General features: G+C 42.5%; 1 protein-coding gene across 3 annotated transcripts in view; it reads left to right on the forward strand.

Moving 5' to 3' along the window:
• The window catches only part of Exph5 (exophilin 5), a 96811-nt gene that overhangs the window by 25688 nt on the left and 49540 nt on the right, over positions 1-21583 (forward strand). Inside the window, exon 1 of one of the 3 annotated variants that reach the window (XM_074066771.1) lies at positions 19262-19480. The exons of the other annotated variants lie outside the window; for them this stretch is intronic. The gene's annotated coding sequence lies outside the window, so the exon portion shown is untranslated. Of the gene's footprint in view, positions 1-19261; positions 19481-21583 lie in introns of those variants that run through there. 3 annotated transcript variants of the gene reach the window in all.

Here is a 21583-nt window from a genome sequence, read left to right on the forward strand (position 1 = left end):
CACAAGTAAATGGATGGAACTGGAGAACATCATCTTAAGTGATATTAGTCAGCCTCAGAAGGCCAAAAATCCTGTATGTTCTCCCTCATATGTAGATTATAGACCTAAAACAAATACAGTAATATTATTGGACATGGGTCACACACTAAGGGGAGACTATGCACAGGAGGAATAAGGAAAAGTAAGGAAACCTAAAACTTGAAAGTTGTTGATGTGCTCACTGTAGAGGAGTGAATAAAGTAATCTTAAATTGGCAGAGGCCACTATGGGAAGGGGACCAGGAAGTAGTGAAGAGGTCTTGCAGAGATGAACCAATGTGGGTTGCAATACACATATGCATGGAAGCAACACTAGGAATCTCTCTGTATAGTTTTCTTTACCTCAAAGTAGCAAAAATTCTTTGTCTTTCTTATTATCTTCTATGTTTTCTCTTCTACAAAATCAGAAAAGAAGAGGGTGGAATAGGTTATACCCAGAAGCAGGGGTAGGGGAGGATGGGAGGAAGGAGGTGGTGGCCCAAACAATGTATACACATGTAAGTCAATGCAAAAATGATAAAAGGATAACAAAGAAAAAGAAATTTGTCCATTTTTTTCAAGATTTTCCAATTTATTGGAATATAGGTTCTCAAAGTAGACTCTGATGATTCCCTGGATTTCCTTGGTGTTTGTTTTTACCTCTCCTTTTTCATTTCTGATTTTACTAATTTAGGTCTTTTCCCTCCTCATTTTAGTCAGACTTGCCAGGGGCTTGTCAATCTTGTTTATTTTTTTCAAAGAACCAGCTTTTTATTTAATTGATTCTTTGTATGGTTTTTTTTTTTTTTGGTCTCTATTTCATTAATTTCATACCATATTTTTATTATTTCTCTCCTTCTGCTTGTTTTGGGTTTTGCTTGTTCTTGTTTTTCTAGGCATTTGAGATGTGGCATTAGGTCGTTTATTTGAAATCTTTCTGTCCTTTTAATATATGCATTCATGGCTATAAACATTCTTCTTAGGACTGCCTTTGCTGTATCCCATAGGTTCTGGTAGGTGGTATGTCATTTTCATTAAATTCCAGGAACTTTTTCATTTCCTCTCTTATTTCTTCTATGATCCGCTGATGGTTGAGCAATGTGTTATTCAACCTTCAATTATTTGCATATTTCCTGCTGTTGTTTTTGTTGTGGAGTTCTAGTTTTAATGCATTGTGATCAAATAGAATGCAAAGGGTTATTTCTATTTTCTTATATTTGGTCAGGCTTGCTTTGTGCCCTAAGATATGGTCAATTTTGGAGAAAGTTCCATGGGCTGCTGAGAAGAATGTATATTGTGTTGTTGTTGGATGAAATATTTTGTAGACATCAGCTAGATCCATTTGATCTATGGTGTGATTTAGTTCTAGGATTTCTTTGATTTTTTTTGTTTGGATGACCTATCTATTGGTGAGAGAGAGCTACTAAAATCTCCCACTACCACTGTGTTGCAGTCTATATGTGCTTTTAAGTCCTTTAGTGTATGTTTGATGAAATTGAATGCACTGACATTGGGTGCATGTAGGTTGATAATTGTTATTTCCTTTTGGTGTATTTCCCTTTTTTATTAGTATGAAGTGTCCTTCTTTATCTCATTTGGCCAATGTAAGTTTGAAGTCTACTTTGTCTGAGATAAGTATTGCTACTCCTGCCTGTTTTGGGGGCCATTGGCTTGGTAAATCTTCCAGTCTTTCACCCTAAGCCAGTGTTTATTTCTGTCAATGAGATGGGTCTCTTGTAAACAACAGATTTTTGGATCTTCCTTTTCAATACAATTTGCCAAACGGTGTCTTTTGATGGGGGAGTTGAGTCCATTTACATTCAGTGTTAATATTGATAGGTAGGTGGTGATTCCTGTCATTTAGTTGTTTTTGTGGTTTAAGGATTTGATAGTGTGGAGCCGAATCAATGTTACTCTCTGATTACTTGTCTTTTCTTCTTCTGTGGTTTGATACTTCTTGTCCTCTTGTGGTTTTGTTTGTTTTTATCTTCTGTGCATAGAATTCCTTGTAGAATCTTCTGTAGTGGTGGCTTGGTGGTCATATATTGTTTTAGTTTCTAATTATCGTGGAAGATTTTTATTGCTCCATCAATTTCGAATGATAGTTTTGCTGGGTAGAGTATCCTAGGGCTGAAGTTATTTTCATTCAGTGCACAAAATACTTCACTCCATCCCCTTCTTGCTTTTAAGGTTTCTGTTGAGAAATCTGCGGTTATTTTGATGGGTTTACCTTTATACATTATTTGTTTTTCTCTCTTACAGCCTTCAATATTCTCTGTTCTTTTTGCTTGTTCTTTTAATAATAATATGCCATGGGGAGGTTCTATTTTGGTCCAGTGTGTTTGGTGTTCTGGAGGCTTCTCGTATCAGAATGGGCAAAACTTTCTCAAGATTTAGGAAATTTTATGTTATTATATTATTGAATATATTACATGTCCCTTTGGCTTGCACCTCTTCTCCTTCTTCAATGCCCATGATTCTCAGGTTTGGTTTTTTGATGGAGTCACTGAGTTCTTGCATATTATTTTCACAGCTCTTGAGTTGTTTGACTAAGATTTCTTCTGTTTTTTTCTTTAATTTCTATTTTATCTTTGCACTCTGAGATTCTGTCTTCCACTTGTTCTAGTCTGCTGGAGTGGTCTTCCACTGTGTTTTTTGTTTGATTAAAGGGACTTTTTATTTCCAGGATTTCTGTTTGGTTCTTTTTTCTGAGGTTTTTCCATATCTTTGTTCAACTCCTGTATTTTGTGTTATCTCCTTAATTCATACATATCTCTTTTTATAGTGTCCTTTATTTCACTTTGGTGTTTGTTGAAGTCTTCTTTGAGTTCATTTATTTGTTTCTGTGTCTTGTCATGTTTTTAAATCTTTATGTCTTGAAATTTCTTTAGTGCATCTTGTACATACTGGTTAACCCTGTTTGGTATCTTTTCCATGAATTTCTCAGTGATTTCTTGTATGATTTTTAATTTGAGCATTTTTTGTGGTTGTTCCTGGGCTCTTTAGTAACACTTATTATCGTTTTGTTGGGGTCAGGTACTGGGTTATCCATTTTCTTCATTTTGCACTGAATCTTGTATTGAATTATTTTTGAAGAGAGTGGTTTCCATCACTTCTTCTTCCCATCTCTCCACTTGGTGCTGTGCAACTATATTCTTGATGGACTACTTGGTGGTTTCAATTGCTTGTTTTCTTTCCCTTGCTTTATTTTTTTGTGTTGTGACTGACTTAGTTGTTAGCTTGGTTGATGTGCTTTTCCTATCCCTGGCCTGGAGATGTAATTTAGCAATAACAAATTCACAGGTTCATTGCCAGACCAATTGTTTATATATTATATAGAAAACCCCTTGGTGATAATATCTATAAACAGTGGGAGTTGGGGGAGTAATGGTTTTTAGGCTAGATATAGAAATTTGGAAATTAGTAAAGGTAGCACTAAAGGGGGTGGGGCAGGAAAAGGAGCATGGGGTAAGAGGAATGGGGGCTGCTGGGCTTTGTGGCCCTTGAGTGTGTTTAGTCGTATTTCTGTTATTGTACTGGAGGGTGCTTTTGTCAGGGATTGCAGGGGTTGTATACAGTTGGTACAGTAGGCTAGTCAGCAGGTGATGAGTGTGTAAAAGGGAGGGGTAGTGTCAGTAACCACTTTTAAAGTATCAAACTGACCTTACTATTATGGGTTGAATTGTGTAATAATAATAATAATAAAGCCAGGATCAGTGTCTCATACCTGTAATCCCAGCTACTTGGGAGGCAGAGATGGGGAGCGTCACTGTTAGAAGCCAGCCCAGGCATAAAGCAAGACCCTCTCTCCAAAACCAACACAAAAAGGGCTGGTGGAGTGGCTCAAGTGGTAGAGCCACGTGTGAGGCCGAGTTCAACCTCCTTATTTGGGGAGAGGGTCATTGTACAAGTAGTCAAGTTATAATGAGATCATTAAGGTGGGCTTTATTTTTATGCGACTGCTGTCCTTATAAAAAGAGGAAACACTAGACACAGAGGGAGACACGAGTGTGGGGAGAGTCCATGTATAGACTGGAGTCAGGCTGCCAGATTCAAGGAACTACCAGGAGCTGGAGAGAGGCCGGAAACAGATCCTCCCTCGCGCCTTCAGAGGGAATGGGGCCTGCCAACACCTTGATTGCTGGCCTCCAGAGCTGTTCATGGACCTCACACTGGTCTGTATTACCAGTGCTCTAGCAAGCAATGCCCTCAGAATAAACCCCACTTGGTCATAGTGTATTATTACAGTTTTTTACTCATTCTGCTAATGTTCTGTTGAAGATTTTTGTATCTGGATTCATGAAAGACTCTGACATCTAGTTTTCTTTTTTTTGTGTGTACTATTTTTGTCTGGTTTTGGTGTCAGGGTTATTTTACCCTTGTTTTCTGGGGGAGATTGTGTAGTGCTGGTGTTACTTCTTCCTTCAATGTCTGGTAAAATTCATTGTAAGCCACCTGGGACTGACGATTTCTTTTATGAAAGACTTTTAGCTATAAATCCAATTGTTTTGACACAGCAGGGCCACTCATTATTTCATCCTGGGTGAGTCTGATAGTTTGTGATTTCTGAGAATGAATCTATTTTATACTTATGTGCACAGTTGTAGTGAATTTCTGATTGATCACATCTAATTGTGTCACTTTTCTTGTCATTCTGGCAATTCTTATCTTTATATAAGAAAATACACTTTATATAAGTGTGTTTATTTGTATAATTTACATTTAACATAATTATTGATATGTTTGGGTTTACACATACAATCCTGTTTCCTGTTTGTTTCCTCTTTTTTTTATTCCTCTGTTCTCTCCTGCCTTTTCTTGTTATTTGCAACATTTTAAACTATTCTTTAGAAATCTATTTATTATAATTTTCATTATATGTTGTATAATTTTTTATATTTTAAAGGGCTCAAGAGGAAAACAGTCTGCTAGGCAGTCCTCTGTATCTTTTTTATTATCAGTTGTTGTTGTATTGGAGGTACATTGTGACATTTACAAAAGTGCTTACAATATATCATAGTTAAATTCACCCCCTCCATCATTCTCCTTTATCCCCCTCCCATTCTTAGACTCATTAGGTCTCATTTTTCCATTTGTATACATGAGTATATAAATATTTCCACCATATTCGCCCTCACCTTATATCCTCCCCACTCCTGTTGGTACCATCCCCACGGACAGGACCTGTTTTACTTTCCTGTCCTTTTTGAAAAAGAGACGTTTTGGCTTAAGACAGCTCTACAGGGAGTTTCTTTATGACGTTTCCATGTATATATGTAGTATATCCTAAATTGGTTCGTCTCTTATTTTTCTCCTTTATACCTTTGTCCCCTTCTTATGGTAATTTCAACAGGCTTAAAGATTCTATTTTCATCCTCGTATAGCAAGTACATCAACCATACAGTCTTCTGTATCCGTGGGTTCCCATCCATGGAGATATAGCTGAGGTTCAAACAGTGTCTTGCACGTTAGCCAAGAACTTTACGCTGAGCTATACTCCTAGCCCACGGAATTAAAATATTTGAAAAAAATGCATTTGCACCGAACATGTGCAGATTTTTTCTTTTCATTATTCTCTGATTACACATTATAGCACCTATTTATATTTAGATTACATTTCATTGTATTAAGTATTACAAGTCATTCAGAGATTTAAAGTATTTGAGAGGATACCAATAGGTTATATGCAAATACTACGCCATTGTATTAAAGACGAGCATCTGCAGATTTAGGTATTTTCGGGGGTTCTGGGACCAATCTCTGTGGATGCTGGGGGACAACGGTGCTAACTCTGCTTTACCATTTATTTAGCTTTTCCTCCATTCTGGGTGTTCAAGACTCCTGGTAAATTTCTTTCCAGTTGAAGAACTTTCTTTTGCACCTCCCCTACAGCAAGTCTCTGTGTCTGTGAAAGTCTGTCTTCCATCTCATTCCTGAAGGGTGTCCTCACTGGACATGGCACTGTGGGTACAGGGTACTTGTCCCTCAGCCCTTTATGGGGCGGCTCTCATGACTCCCCTTCTCTGCACTCTTTCCTTCAACTTTAAAGTGCCCTGGAGCTCCTCTTTCCGTTTCTGTCCTCTGAGGACAGAGAGAGACTAAAAGCCAAGGTGTGCCACACCCTCTTAGACCACAGATCAGAAGGGATCTCCCCTCTGAGTTCTCTCGCCATGGCCTGCAGCCGCTGGAGACCCCTTTCCTGCTCCTCCCACCTGCACTAGGGGCCTCTCCAGAAGTCCCTCTGTGCACACCAGTGACCAGAACCTCCCTCCTTCCACACATGGCACAGTAGAGGAGGGAGAAAGCAAATCCATGGCTGGTTCAGTGGCATTTTGTATTCTTTCACAGTTTGCACACTCCTCTTTACTTAGGGGCCTCAGATAACTCAATGCTCCCTGCATCCCATGCAGGTTTTGTGGCTGCACTCACCTGAAAAGACAGGGGACAGGGAACGGGTTTACTCTGCCTTCCCTGGAACCACAGCTCTCTGCATTTACTCTTTTAAAATCTTTTGATTGAGATGAAGTTCACTTAAGATAAATGGTCCTCTATAAAGTGAAGATTTGGTGGTGTTTAGAGCATTTGCCAGAGTTGAGCAATCACCACTCCCCACCTCTGCCCTGTCTGCGGGTGTCCTGTGCTGGAGGTTTTGTAGAAGTGACACCATGGAAAACTCACCCTGAGGCCTGGCTTCTTTTGCTGCACGTGGCTTTGAGGATCAGCCACCTGACAGCGTGCGTCGGTCCTTTGTTCCTTGTATTACTGAATACTATTCGCTTATGTGTATAACCACAACTTGCGTGTCCATTCTTCCACTTGCAGACATTTGGGCTATTTACCCTTTGTCTATATGCGGCTGGGAACACTTAGCTAAAGCACTCGAGTGCCTGTTCTCAGCAATTTGGGGGATATACCCACGAATGGAATTGCTGTGGTGTTTGCTGTGGCATATGCTAACTGTGTTTAATAGAGTAACTGTCACATTGTTTTTCCCATGTTCACTTTTAACACAGTTGTGGATATTTTTGTTTGCTATTTACATAACATCATAACATAAGACTTTCAAATTAAAGATTTATAGTCAACATCATTTTTGTGGCTGCATGATGTTCTACTGTGTGTGTATGCATACATTTTTTTTGGTGGTACGGGATTTGAACTCAAGCCCTGGTTCTTGCTAGGCTTGTGCTCTACTGCTTGAGCCATGCTTCTATTCCTCTTTGCTTTGGATATTTTTCAAATAAGATTTCAAAGAATGTGCCCAGGGCAGCCATCCTCCAATTTACACTTCCTGTGTACCTGGGATCACAGGCACTCCAACACAGCCACCTTTTATTGGTTGAGGTGGGGTCTTGAGAACTTTTTGCCTGGGCTGGCCTCAAACCACAATCCTCCCAATCTCTCCCAAGTAGCCAAAATTACATACCCAGCTTCTATTGTATATATTTTATAACCTAGTTAACTATTCCAATTTTTAGTCACTTTGGTTTTTAAATTTTATTTCTTAATGCCACATTAAATGACTGTGGCAAACCTTTGTGCTTATATCCTTCATTCTGTTTATTTTCTTAATTTAATTTTTATAGTACTGGGGTTTGAATTCAGGTTCCTCCAGCTCTTAATTCAATTTAAATTTTGTCTCTCTGGAGTAAATTCCAAAACGTAGAATTATTAAATATAAATGCTTTCTAAATCCTTATTACATATTACCAAATTGCTTTCCAAAACTGTTCTAATAAATTGTGCCTTTACTGCTAGTATAGGAGGGCCCCAATTCTACCTTATAATTGCCAGCCCTGGGTCGTGGTATTATTATTTTATATCTTTTCTAATTTTGTAGGAAAAAACTTTCATGTGTCAGGTGCTGGTGGCTCATGCCTGTAATCCTAGTTACTCAGGAGTCAGAGGTTAGGAGGATTGCAATTTGAGGCCAGCCCAGGCAAATAGTTCATGGGACCCTATCACAAAAATACCTAACAAAAAAAAAAAGTCAGGTGGAGTGGCTCAAGTGCACCTGCCTAGCAAGTGAGACCCTGAGTTCAAACCCCAGTGTCACAAAAAAAAAAAAGAAAAAAACCTTTCTTGCCCTTGATTTAAATTCTAGCGGTGTGGTTTTAGTGAACTTAAACTTTTTTCACATTTACTGCTTGTTACTCGTGTCTTGCCTAGTTATGTGTTCAGAATGCTTCTTGTCACAGAGACCATCTGACCACAGCTTTGACGAAGTGGGGTAAAGTTTTGTGATCCAGGAGACTTGTGAAGACTCATGTGCTGGCTGGCTTCGTGGCTGAGGGCTGTGAGATGCTGACTCCACAACACAGTGTGGCTGCAGAGTCTCTGAGCATCTCAGGTGCTGCGTGCTTAAGGCAGAAGGAGAGGGAAGGTGGGGCCAACTGCTTACCTTTGGGTGTGGACCAGGAGAGGGAGTGACCCTGCCATCACGGTAGGGAAAGCTTTCCCCGGTGCTCCCCCAGCATAGGTCCCCCTGTGACTCTGGCCACAGCTATAGGAACCTGCAGATAGGTACCACTGTAGGTACCTTTGGAATAGGCAGTTGAGAAAGCAGGGAATGAGACTGAAGTACTGAGTTAGGATTATCCCCGTCACAGTGCATACCATAGCACCACACACTGCTGTTCACAACAAAGAAAGAAAGAACAGGAGCCGGGAGAGGTACTCCCAGGAGGAACCAGCACTGTCAGGCACAGTCTTGGGGGAGGGGGGGTCCTTATTGATTTGTATGTTTCTCTCTATATTAAGGAAATTGAGCCTATAATCCCAGCTACTTGGGAGGCAGAGATCAGGAGGATCATGGTTAGAGGCTAGACTGTGTAAAAAGTTATGGAGACCCCATCTCAACAAATAGCTGAGTATAATAGTGTGCATCTGTGATCTCAGCTAGGTGGGAGGCATAGGTTAGAGGATCACAGTCCCAGGCCAGCCCCAGGCAAAAACGTGAGACCTCATCTGGAAAACAACTAAAAAGGAAGAGGGCATGGCGCAAGGCCCTGAGTTCAAACCCCAGTCCTGCCCAAAAAAAAAAGGAAATTGAGTTTTGTCTTTATTTATTATAAATTTAGTTCCCAGGTTCAACTTGCACTTAACTTCTATTTATCTGAAAATAGTTTTTTCTTCATTTTTATGCAGTAAAATGTGCAAAGTTTAATTTTTTTCCTTTTGTTTTCAAAATTATAGGCTCTCCCCACCTCAGATTAGAGCGATATTCACTTGAAGGCCAGGTAGGAAGAAAGGTGTGTGCCAGTGACGTAGTTACTGAGGCAGGAGGATCATTGAACCCACGAGTGTGAGGCCAGCCTGGGCAACATGACCCTATCTCCAAAAAAGAAGGAAAAAAAAAGAAAGAGAAAAGTTCACTGGTAGTTTTTAAAGTCCTTTTAAGCCAGGTGCATTGGCTCAGATCTATAATCACAGCTATTCCAGAGGTGGATATTGGGAGAATTGCAGTTCAAGGCCAGCCAGGGCAAAAAGTTGGTGAGACCCCCCCCATCTCAACAAATAAGCAGGGTGTGGAGATTCATATCTATAATCCCAGCTATGCAGGAGGCTTAAGGAGGATCATGGTCCAAAGCTGACCCTGAGTAAAGATGCAAGGCCCCATCCCAAAAGTAAGTAAAAGCAAAAAGGGCTGGGGCATGTGACTCGAATGGTAGAACACTTAGCAAGCACAAGGTCCTGAGTTCTAACCCCATACCACCAAAAAAATTTTAAATATTAACTTTTTAATTCATCCATGAATATTTCGTCAGTAAAGCAAAATAATTTTATAAATCAATTTGTTTTCAAAATACTTAGCAAATTGTCCTGGTACCATCTATTTCCATCTCTTCTAGGACTATGAGATACAGTTGGTCCCTGTTTATTGGTTGTTTGGCGTCTGGGGCTTCAGTTACCCATAGCCAACCATAATCTGAATATATGAAATGGGAAATTCCAGAAATAAACCATTAGTTTTAAATTGTGTCCCATTCTGAGCGCCATGTTGAAATGTCACCCTGTCCAGCTCCCTCTCACCTGGGCTGTGGCTCATCCCTTTGTGCGGTGTCTCCACTACCTGCCCATTGCTCAGTAGCCATCTCAGTCCTCAGGTGGACTGTCATGTCCTGCAGGGCTTGTGTTCCTGTAACCTTTATGTAGTAGCCCAGCTCTGCGTCACAATGCCTGCTGTGTCACAATGCCTGCTGTGTCACAATGCCTGCGTTGGAGACATCGTATCAGCTCCCATCATAAGGAGGAGAGTGTAACACAATACTTTTACAACAGCATATTGTTACTTTTGTTCTATTTTATGATTAGTTGTTCTTAATTTCTTACTTGCCTAATTTAGAACTTTAACTTTGTCATAGGTGTGTATTGTAGGAAAACACATAGGGTTCAGTATTAGCCACAGTTTCAGGTACCCGCTGGGGGTTTGGAACATACCCTCCATGGATAAGGGCGACAACTATGTTGCTTTTAGGGAAAAGATTGGAACAACCAAACAACAGCACAGCAAAGAGGTGATAAGGCAAGGTGCTACAGCCTCAGCTTGCATGACTCAGGGGACTGTAGACAGTCTGTGATTGTGCCTACCTGTAGTGGAGGGCAGGAAATGGGCTGTGTTCCATCTCCCCTCTTCCTCTTCTGATTTCCTATGCCAGGTGGCAAACGCAGCTAGAGTAGACCATTCATCTTGAAGTCTCAATCAAGTGACTTTGTTGTCCTTTAAATCTGGGGCTTTTGCTAAGCAAGCCAGTGCCTGGTAGGGTGGTGTGATATGATGACAGGTATTTGGAGATGCTCTCTGCGGTATCTGGTGCCTAACTCCCTCCCTGAGGCAGACCTTATGAAGTAGAATTTCTCCCTGTAATCCTAGCTACTTGGGAGACAGATCAGGAGGATCATGGTTTGAAGCCAGCCCTGGCAAATAGTTCACAAGACCCTATCTTGAAGAAACCCATCGCAAAAAAGGGCTGATGGGGTGGCTCGAGGTGTAGACCCTGAGTTCAAGCTCCAGTATCACACACACACAAAAAAGTAGAATTTCTCTTCCTCAAGGCAGGTCAGCACCCTGCAGCCTCACCCTGTTGGAGCTGCTGACCCAAAAGGAAATTCTCTGACCTACTTGTCTGATAGGAGATGATGGACCTTCAATTTCAGAACGGGTCCTGCCCAGGAGGAAGAAGTGCTGAGGAATCTGAATGGACAGGCTAGGCTGGGTTCCCTCCCCGGTCTGCTAGCATTCGGTCATGCCCTTTTTGTCTATGCTATGATTGATCCATCGTGCCTATGCAATAAAGTCTCCCCAAAACCCACAAGGACATGCTTTGGAGGGCTCCCTGGCAGCAGCACACATGGAGGCTCCTGGAGGGTGGCACACCAACAGGGGTTAGGGACACATGCCTGCCTGTGCATCATTTTACCTGTATCCTTTGTCCTTTATCATAAGCTGGTAAATGTAAGTGTTTCCCTGAGTTCAGTGAGGTTCACTGAACTCAGGGAAACTACTGAAACCCACAGAGGGGATTATGGGAACCCTAATGTACAGCTGGTATATCAGAAGCACAAGTAAAACAACCTGGTGCTTGTGACTGTCATGGGGTGGCAGTCTAGGAAACTGTGGGGTCTGATGCTATTTCCAGGTAGACAGTGTCAGAATGAATTGAAGTGAGGACACACAGCAAGTGTCCACTGCAGAACCGACCTCTTGCTTGCTGGTGGGGAGAAGTCCCACACAATTTGTGGTCACAGAAGTCTTCTGTGTGGGTGGCTATGGCGTGAGACCAGAGCAAAAGCAGTTTGTATTTCCCACAGAGTAGGGTAAGTTTTTAACGTAAAACAAAATTAATTTGCTTCAAAATTATTTAGTCATGCAAATAAGCAGTTTAACAGGATGACTAGACAAGCAGGCAAACAAAATAGAAACTTACCATGTTGTGACTTTTAATATTTCCCTCTCACGGGAAGCTGGACAAGCTCATTAGGAGATCGTTGTCTGCATATTAATGAGGGTCCAATCAGGAAACCAGAAACGGTTCTGCGTATAAAATAGAGTGTAGGGCAGTGAATTGGCTACCTGGCGACAAAAAGATGAAAAGAAAACAATCAGAGGCAAACAACAAGTAAGGCAAACCAGGGATTGGCAGAGCAAAAAGCTGCCACCATTCTAGACTGGAAGCAGTAGTGTGCTGGTAACTGGATCTCCTGGGAAAAAGAAAAAGAAGAAAAAAATAAAGCCCTGATTTGTGATGTTATCCAATTAGTTTAACAATCATCTTGCAAAATTCCTGAATATTTAACTCTGTGCCTTTTTGAGCCAGTACCAACCAGCCTTGGCACACCACTGGCTGGAGAGACAAGGGGAGCACAGGGTATAATCCAAGCCCCCAGGCTAGGGTCCCCCAGGGGAAACCAGAACCATAGCAGGTGTGACTGGGGATTTGGAGGTGTGGGAGTCCTTTCCCGAAGTTCTGCAGAGGCAGAGGGAGGGGGTCACATGCCTTGGGGAATAGATGGAAGCTGGTGAGCCAGACACACTGGGAATGTGTCCTGCTGGGGTCATGTCCCAGCAGCACAGAGGACAGCAGGGCAGGGACAATCGCTTACCCTCCTCTTTTCTCTGAGTTCTTGTTCTGGCACCCTTTAAATTCTGCATGTTCTCATTGACTATTCACATATTGCTTTCCTGCCTGAAAAGTCTCCTGAATTTCCCTCTGGTTCCCGTTATCTTACGCTGTTGTTCACGCCCCTCCTTTGATCCATTACGCTTTCTAGCTCTTGCTTCTGCACCTTTGCAAGTTGCTGCGTTCTATTGCTGCTTCCTTGTCCATCGCATTCTCTCTCTGCCTCCTCCTTTCTGGGTAGTTCCTCCCAGAAAGGGACTGTGATGGCCTCTGTCATGCACTCGGGAGTCAAGGTCTTTGAGCGGAGAGGAAAAAAGTCTCACTCAGGCACCTGGGGTCGGGGGACACTGGAAAAGTTACACCTGTACTGCAGCTGGAATTTGAGGGACTAGGGGAACCAGGAGGCCCTGTAGCACCAGCCCCTCTTTCTTCTTGCCTCTCACAGCCCACGCTGCTCCACCAGGATGCTTTGACTCCATCATCATGCCGCTGTATTCGCCACCTGCCTTATTTTCCCTGGTCCAGATTCTGAAGGTCAAGTCCTCATGCAAGTCACGCAATGCATCCCTGCCAGCCTGTGGAGGGACTGCCCTAGGGCTCGCATCTCCTCTGCAGCCCCTTCTGGGGGAGGCTTTAGTGCTGTGCTGTCTAAGCAGGGCCAGAGACCAGGCAGTTCAGCTGCAGTAATTAGGGCTGACATTAATTAATGCTGTCATCGCAGGTGCCAAGACTCACCTGTCCCAGGGAGAGTTGTGCTCGTGCTTTCTCTGCTCACTCATGTCTCCTCTCTGTGTGTCCACCTGTGCACCAAGGCTAATGACACACCTGATGTGTCTGCCTGGCTCTGTGATGGCAGGTCTTAGGTCACAGGCTCTATTAGGACCGAGATTCTCAGCCATGGCTGAAATGACAGTTGCCTGGGGAGCTTTCAAAACTACCAATGCTAGGCCTCACCCCTGGCTTAATTTCTCTGTGACTGGGTTGGTACAATATTTTTTGTTGCCCTACATCCTCTCCATCCCCCGATGGCTCTAATGTGCACTAAGGGATCCCATGGGCACATGGGTCCCACACCTCACCTGTCCCATCTTGCTCTGTGCCTTCCTTTGCATGAGTGGAGGAACTGCTTGTCTCTCAGGAAACCCTGCCACTGGGAGGCCTGGGGACTGAGCAAAGGACAATAAGAGGATTCTGCCTGACTAAACTGTAATGAGCCTTGTTTCTAGTATTTTCCCACTTTAAAGCTGGTCGGCTGGATCAAAGGGACCTTCTGCCCTTGGAGCTGTTCATTCTTGGCAACTGCAGAATCACTTTTTACTTTCTTTGCTTTTATTTTACTGCCCACTGAGTGTGGGTTACTATAACATGCACAAGCTGATTCGACTTTGGCCTTACAAACTGGCTTCCTTGAATCCCACTGTGGGTGGCAGAAGTCTTCATATTGGCCAGCAAATGGTTATGTTCAATGCCTACTTCTAAAGTTGCCGTCATGTGTGTTATACAGGATTCTCTTTTCTCTCAGATGGCAGGAAGGAACATAAAAACGACTTTGGGATTGTGCACGTTGAGGGTAGGTGGAACTCGCTGGCTGGATTCTAACATTTGTACTTGAACTTGTGCTTAGCAGATCCCTTGAAGATCATCAGGGACCAAGTAAGACTTCTGTTCACTGAAAGCTGTCCTCTTGGTAGTGGCTGTAGGTATTTTACTCCTCAAGATAGAAAAAGTGTTAGTGTGTGTTGTGAGGGAGTGGAGGGTTCAGACAATGGCCCAGGACAGAGTATGTAAGGAAGAATATGGCCACTCTTCTACTTTCTCTGGTCTGCTTCAGGTCCCTCTTCCTCTTTAATGACACCAGGTCCCCCTTGTCCTCAGCAATCCCCCACCTCACCCACCAAACTCATTCTTAGTTGTAGTCACAATGTAGCCCTGGCTCCAGAGAAGTGAATTGGAAAGGCCAATAAATTAGGTCATGTCTGTCCACAGCGGTTTAATTGCTTTGCCACTGCCATCCAGGCAAAAGTCTTTAAAAGTTTATGAGTAACATACTCCCTCTAGGGTAGCCGTCTCTACCTTCAAAGCCACACCAGACCCCACCCTTACCCAGTTCTGCTGAGCTCTCCTCCAGCTTCCTCTCTGGCTTTCTTTCCACTTCTCTCATGTGCCAACTTTTAACACTTTGTGCTAGCCTCCCAGGTCCTTAAGGAATGTTGACAGGCAGAAAACCATCCATGAATGTCATTTTTTGTTGTTAAAAATGTAGAAGATTTTTAGCCTGTGTCTAAAAATCAACTCACAGATATTATAGATGCCACAATTTCCAAACAGGGCCCCCAAAACAACAGTAATAATTCTATCATTCAGTGGTACCTGAGCTCCATCTCGGAGACACTGCAGGCACTCACAGGTGGCAGTCCCCTAAAGAAGATTCTATACCTCCAGAGGTAGGACTATTTGAGTAGGTAGGCCAGGTACTGGATGCTTCCTTGGCTTGACTCTACCTTCCTTCTTGGAAGCAGGTAGCCATGAGGAGTTTTTTGACTGCAGGCCAGGCAACCATCAACATTGAGCACTGGGAGTAGCACTGCCTTTCTCACCTCTTTCTCTAGAAATTGCTAGCTATGATAGCTCCTCCTTTTGCAGCATTAAGGCAACTAACTGCCTTTTGGAACTTGTCACTGCTTTAAGTCCTTCCTCACAGGGCCTCATAGCATCAGGGGACAGCAGTTGATACTTCTGTGTTCCTCTCTTTAATGACAACACCATAGGATAGACTGTCTGGATCAGGATTCATCAACAATTCTGTTCAGTAGCAAACACACATTTATTTAACAGATACATTTGAACTCCTGCTATGCACCTAGTGCCAGAAGTACAAAAATGCTTTCTGTATCTTTCAATGTTTAAAAGAGAGGACTTAAATACTACATTAGTCCTGCCATGGTATCTGTGGGGAGTTGGGCCCATGATACCCAAATCTGTAGCTGTTCGAGTCTCTTCTATATAATGACAGAGTATTTGCAGGTAACCTATGCACAGCCCCCATATACTTTAAATCATCTTCAGATTGCTTGCAATACTTAATACAATGTAGATCCTACGTAAATAATAGGTATACTGAAAAAAGTATACATATTTAGTGCAGATGTACTTTTTTCTAATATTTTCAGTCTGTTATTAGTTGAATCCATGGATGAGGATCCCAGGAATGTGGAGGGTTGACCTTATATTCACTAGAATGTGCCAAATAAGATAGCTACATACAGGAACCCAGAGGTCATTTAGCCCCATGCTGGAAGAGATGATGCCTGAATTGAGTCTGAGGAGACACGGGGTGAATCAGGGTCAAGTGCAATAAGAAGTGACAGCTAAGGCACAGACATGTGGACGATTGGTGAGATGCAGCCACTATCCAAAATGAGATTGCTGGAATACACAGTGGTGGTAGTGGACAAGAGCACAAGCTAGGAGGTGACAGAGTAGATCATGGCAGGCCTGTGTGCCATGCCAAGGACCCTGGGCTTGACAAAACTGGAGGCAAGGAGAAGCCATCAAAATATTCCTAGCCACAGAATAAGAAAGTCAAATTTTCTTCTCAGGTGGATGGCTCTGGGTGAAGTCTGGAACAGAGGAGAGTTGTGTATAGGGGCTCAATGTGCCCCAAAAGTTCATGTGCTGGGAACTTAGTCCCCAACACAATAATGTTGGGAGGCAGGGGATCTAAAAAGAAGAGATTGGGTCATAAGAGCTCTGCCCCCTTGAATGTATTAATGTCATCACTTAAGGAGTGGGTTAGTTATCTGACAGGCAGAGATTGGTATAAAGCAAGTTTGGTCCTCTCACCTGGTTGCTGTCTCATGCTGTCTTGCCCTTCTGTCTTTTGCCATGGGATGACACTTCACGAGACCCTTCCTAAATGCTGATAGCATGCCCCGGACCTCCCAGCCTCACAAACCGTGAGAAATGGGGTTTCTTCTTTATAAATCACCCAGGCTGCGGTATTTTGTTATAGCAACACAGAATGGACTAAGGCAGGGGCTATGCCTAGGACTGAGAGAAAGTGGGAGATTCAAGAAATATTTGGAAAGTCAAATTAGCAGGACTTCGTGACTGATTAGCTGTAGGAGGAAGGAGAAAGAAGACTGTATGAACTCAGGTTTCTGGCTTTAAGGGGTTTTTGATAGTCAACTCACTGTTCACTGTTTACACTGAAATTAGTGGATCCACCACGTCTATCACCCTGCACTAGTATCAACTCAAAATGGATCAAGGACCTTAATATCAGACCTGAAACTTGAAGTTACTACAGGAAGGAGCAGGAAACACTCTGGAACAAATATGTATAGGCAAAGACTTCCTCAATAGAACCCCAGCAGCCCAGCAACTAAGAGAAAGGATGAATAAATGGGACTTCATAAAATTAAAAAGCTTCTGCACTACAAAAGAAATGATCTCTAAACTGAAAAGACCACCCACAGAGTGGGAGAAAATATTTGCCAGCTACACACCAGACAAGGGACTGATAACCAGAATATACAGGGAACTTAGGAAACTAAACTCTCTTAAAATCAATGAATGAATTAAGAAATGGGCAACTGAACTAAATAGAACTTCTTCAAAAGAAGAAATTCAAATGGCCAAAAAACACATGAAAAAATGCTCACCATCTCTGGCCATAAAGGAAATGCAAATCAAAACCACACTAAGATTCCACCTTACCCCTGTTAGAATAGCCATCATCAAAAACACCACCAACAACATGTGTTGGTGAGAATGTAGGAAAAAAGGAACCCTAATCCACTGCTGGTGGGAATGCAAGCTGGTACAACCACTCCGGAAAAAAATTTGGAGGCTTCTTAAAAATATAAACATAAACCCGCCATATGATCCAGCAATCCTACCCCTGGGGATAGACCCAAAGGAATGCGACACAGGTTACTCCAGAGGCACCTGCACACCCATGTTTATTGCAGTGCTATTCACAGTAGCCAAGTTATGGAAACAGCCAAGATTCCCCACCACTGACGAATGGATTAAGAAAATGTGGTATCTATACACAATGGAATTTTACTCAGCCATGAAGAAAAATGAAATCTTATCGTTTGCAGGTAAATGGATGGAACTGGAGAACATCATTCTGAGCGAGGTTAGCCAGGCTCAGAAGACCAAAAATTGTATGTTCTCCCTCACATGAGGACATTAGATCTAGGGCAAATGCAGCAGTGAGGTTGGACTTGGGTCACATGACAAGGGGAGAGCACATACGGGAGATATAGGAATAGGTAGAAAGCCCAAAACGTGAAAGCGTTTGATGTCCCCAGTCCAGAAGAATTAATACAGAAACCTTAAAATGACAGGTTATCAAGAGCAGAGGATCAGGAACCAGTGTAAAGATCAGTTAGAGTTGAATCAACATGGGTCGTAACACATGGGTGCATGAAAGCAATGTTAGGAATCTCTCTGTATAGCTATCCTTAACTAGCAAAAATGCTTTGTCTTCCTTATTATGCTTATGTCTTTTCTTCAACAAAATCAGTGGTAAGGGCAGAACAGGACCTGCCTGGAACTTAGAGGGGGAGGGAGGGAAGGGGGGGGAAGGGTGGAGAAATGACCCAAACAATGTATGCACATGTGAATAAATGAACAAAAATAAAATAATAAAAAATAAAAAGGATTTTCCATTTAGAAAAAAAAAAGAAATTAGTGGATTCAGATAGACTCTACACTTTGAGTACAAGGTGAGGTAATATATTTTGAACACTAAAGAACATTGATTCCTCTATTAATTAACTCTGAAATATTTGGAGACTTTCTTTCTCTCTCTCTCTCTCTCTCTCTCTCTCTCTCTGTCTATCTCTCTTTTTGGTGGTACTGAGGATTGAACTCAGAGCCTTGCAATTGCTTGGCCAGTGCTCTATCATTTGAGCCACACACCCCCTCCCCAGTGCTTTCGCTGTACATTGTTTTTGAGATAGAGTGTCACACTCTTGCCCAGGCCAACCTCAGACATGGTCCTCCTACCTCTGCCTCCCCAAGTAGCTGGGATCTGTGTCCAGCTTGTCGTCTAGATAGGGTATCACTCATTTTCCTGGGCTGCCCTCAAACTGCCTTCCTCCTATCTCCATCTTCTGAGTAGGGGGATGAAATACAGGCTTGTGCCACCAGGATGGCCAGCATTAGAGACATTCTTCCTAGTGTACCTGATGTCTTGGCAATTGAGGTCAGGTCATAGCCTATGACCAGGGCTGGGAGTGAGGGAAAGAGCAGGAAGATTTCAGAGCAGAGTTCTGGCAAGGAAGCTTGAACTGTTCCCCAGCTCCAGATGGTCTGGTGAAGGACCTCTGTTGGACAAGCTGAAAGTAGCCAGCTGACACTAGAGGAGGGAACGGATTGGCCCACAGAAACCACCACCTGCAAGTCATGGTGAACAGCTTGCCAGACAGCAGGTGCCCAGCAAGCTAGAGGAAAAGCCAAGTGCTTTCACTTCCTCCTGCTTTGGACTTTGCTCAGAAGCTTTGTATCTCATTCCTCTTCTAAGCAAAACTAATTAAGGCCAACTGATCATTGAGACACACCCCCTCCAAAAAAAAAAAAAAAAAAAAGCAGGATCCTTCACTGCCAAGTGTCTGTTTCTCCTCCCTGATCGGCAGCAAGCTGGCTTTTCAGCAGCACCCTTGCCTTCAGCACAGGTCAACAGTAGTGGACTTCACTTCCTCTCTTCAATGTGTCCTGCCCACCAGCGTAGGGCACAGTGGATCTTGGATTTGAAGCTTGTCCAGAGCCACTGAGGGCAGAAGCAAAGCCATCATTCTACCATGTGCTCCCCAGCACCCTCCCCCCCAGGTAAGCAGCTATGCTCCAGCATGAAGCCCCCTGAAGATCATTTGGCCCTATTATTCCAGAATTAGCTTAACTATATTCAACACATACTGCCAGGGTCAAAGCAGCAAGGCTAGGGATGATTTCTTCAGCAGGCATGATGATAACGGAAAGAGTTACCCCTTTCCAAGTTTATTATGATGTCAGCTTACGTAAATTCCCATTTTTTTTTCAGGGTTAGGGGGATCAAGATGAGTGGTGTTTTCATTGTATAGGAGTAAGGGATATTTAACGACTAGCTTGAGGCCCTATTTGTATGAGATATATGATCTGCTGTAATAAATGCAAAGTCGAGGACCCAAGAAATTTATGATCTAGAGCCGGGTGCTGGTGGCTCACGCCTGTAATCCCAGCTACTCAGGAGACAGAGATCAGGAGGATTGCAGTTCGAAGCCAACCTAGGGAAAATAGTTCATGAGACCCTAATTTGAAAAAACCCATCATGATACTGCAAAAAAAGAAAAGAAACTTACAATCTATTAGGGAGGACAGGACATAAGAATTTAAATAATGTTATAGGAGTGGACATGACTAATAGATGGCACAGACAGTAGAAATGTAGGGTTTGGGAGTGAGAGAAATGTGGGCAAGAGCTGAATTTATTAGCAAAGCTGTCTTGAAGAGGCTGACCTTGAAGGGCGGTGATGTAAATACGTGGAAGGTGGGTAGGGAGAATGATTTCCAATTATGACTTTTTAACACTTTCATTGAATCAATTCTACATAACATACTTACTGAACTTTAATTCATAGTTGTAGTATATGAACCCAGGTTGAAAAAAATCACTCATGTCAATATTGAAAGCTAAATTCCCAAAGGAAAAGCCTGGTGTTTGTTTATTTTGGCAATTGCTGGTTTGCTCTAGAGGCTTCCTTCCCACCTGACTTCCTCTCTTCCTCTTCCCAGAAATCTGTTCACCTTCAGTAACTTTTACTAAATGCTCATTGATTTTTAATAACCTTACACATAGAGAATGAGATTTAGGTTAACTGTTTTCATTTTACTTTTAAATTCTAAAAATGTTAAATAGAGAAGAGGCACAACCTCATTTCTGATAAAATAGCAGTGAAGCATGTGTTAAAGGACTTTTGCACAACCTTTCTCTGGATCTCTGGCATGCTGTCAAAACCATGGTGTCAGGAAGCAATCACTCAGTGTGCTGTGCTCTCTGGGAGTGATGGGAGGAGGCCATGAGAAGAAAAATCTTTAGCCTCCTCTCCAAGCCTTGTTCTTTACATGAGTCTATAGAAAGTCTCCAGACCACGCATGATCTTACTATTAAATCTTCTATGTATCTACCACAGACTTAGGGATTGAGAGAATTTAAGAGTTTCTGGGATTGTTATGGATAACCTAATGACACAGAACAGCAATGAAAACATTAATAGATAATGATTGACCTGCATGAATAAATTTAGACAGTTTCTTCCTTCTGTGGTGCTGGGGATTGAACCCAGGGCTTTGCACATGCTAGACAAGTGCTTTAGCACTTAGCTACACCCCCAACCCAAATTTAGACAGTTTTTCAGAAGCAAGATTAGCAAATAAACCTTTGTAGACAACTTGCCACAAATAAAACAAACAAGCTAAATGCTCACTGTCCTACTTCACTTCCTTGACTCTTTGTTCTCTATGCCAGTGATGGTCCTCACCCATCCCCTCTCTCTCCAAAGTACTTTCCAAATCATTCTCTCATTGCCTGGGGAAAGAGCATTTTCTATTGAACGATGATGGACTCAGATCTGCTATAATAGAGTTTACACTCCCATAATTCTAGTCTGTCTTTTAAGGCCAATCTTCACAAATGCTTTTCCAGCCCTCAACTAGAAATAGTTTTATTCTTCTTCATGATCCTAAAGTAAGTGTCTTGGTTTTCTGTTACATATGATCTATCATGCCCTGTATTATGTCCCAGCTACATTGTATGTATCTTTTCCTTCCATAGATCCTATGTTTCCTGGTGTCTTCATATCATGCTTACAAATTCAAATGCTCACTATGGTTGAATGGACTTTTTTTCCACTAAAAAAAAAGACATTTTTTTCAGTCCTTTACTAGATGCCAGCA

This window comes from Castor canadensis, chromosome 2 (assembly GCF_047511655.1).
Source record: "Castor canadensis chromosome 2, mCasCan1.hap1v2, whole genome shotgun sequence".
NCBI classification, from domain to species: domain Eukaryota; kingdom Metazoa; phylum Chordata; class Mammalia; order Rodentia; family Castoridae; genus Castor; species Castor canadensis.